We start from the raw sequence: 1,233 nt of genomic DNA, 5'->3' as shown, positions 1-1,233 counted from the left end.
TTCATCTCCACCGTCGACCTCCTCCAGCCTCCACGGGCTCCTGTTCATCCAGCCTCCACTGCACGCTACTCCATCGGCTACTTTTCAACCACCCCTCCACGGGCACCCCTCCACCGTCTACTGTTCATCCAGCCCTCCACACCACGGGGTCCTGTTCAACCACCCCTCCACGGCCACCCCTCCACTGTCTACTGTTGATCCAGCCCTCCACACCACGGGTTCCTGTTCATCCAGAGGCAACGCCACCGCTCACTATTCATCCAAACCCCCCGCAACACTCACTGTTCATCCCAGAGGCAGCATCGATCGGCTTCAGTTAGCAGCAGTAGCGAAGGAATCGCTCCATCGGGTTCAGTTAACAACCATCGATCGATCGCTCGGGTTCAGTAACGCGTAGCCTGCAGTGCAATCACTCGGGTTCAGTTAGAGCCCAACGCCTTGCTCGGCTTCAGTTAGATCCAATGCCTCGCACACACGTGTGTACCTATACGAGAGAAATGCGCATCACTCTCCCACCGTAACCGGCAACTCCCCGAAATTTTCCTCCCCCTCGCTTCTACCACGGTTTTTTCCGTCATGGACGGCCCAAAGAATTTCATGCAGCTGCGTATCCGGCCCGCCCAGGACGAAAAGCCCATTTTCTGTCATGATTTTTTGTCATAGAAGTAGGAGCCCACCACATCTATGATGATACCGGGTTTTGTCACAATTATCGTCATAGAAGTGTCATATGTATGACATAATTTTTTTTCGTTCGGCCCAAAATTTCACGGATGTGTCTTTTTTTGTAGTGCTTTCTTGAGTGTTTCAAATGCTTCTACACAATCATCATCAAAAACAAAAGGAATATTTTTTTGCAATGAACCTCAGAGGCCTAGATATTTTAGAGAAGTCCTTAATGAACCTCCTATAAAAGCCGGCATGACCAAGGAAACTTCTTATACCTTTTATGTCCTTGGGACATGACATCTTTTCAATAGCATCAACTTTGGCTTTATCAACTTCAATACCTCTCTCGGAGATCTTGTGCCCCAAGACAATGCCTTCATTAACCATAAAGTGACACTTTTCCCAATTTAGGACGAGACTAGTGTCTTCGCATCTCTGCAAAACTCGATCAAGGTTGCTCAAACAATCATCAAAAGAGGATCCATAGACGGAGAAGTCATCCATGAATACCTCACAAATCTTTTCACAAAAATCAGAAAATATAGCCATCATGCATCTTTGAAA

Source organism: Triticum aestivum, chromosome 3B, assembly GCF_018294505.1.
Source record: "Triticum aestivum cultivar Chinese Spring chromosome 3B, IWGSC CS RefSeq v2.1, whole genome shotgun sequence".
Taxonomy (NCBI): Eukaryota; Viridiplantae; Streptophyta; class Magnoliopsida; order Poales; family Poaceae; genus Triticum; species Triticum aestivum.
Note: the sequence above shows the minus strand (reverse complement) of the source record.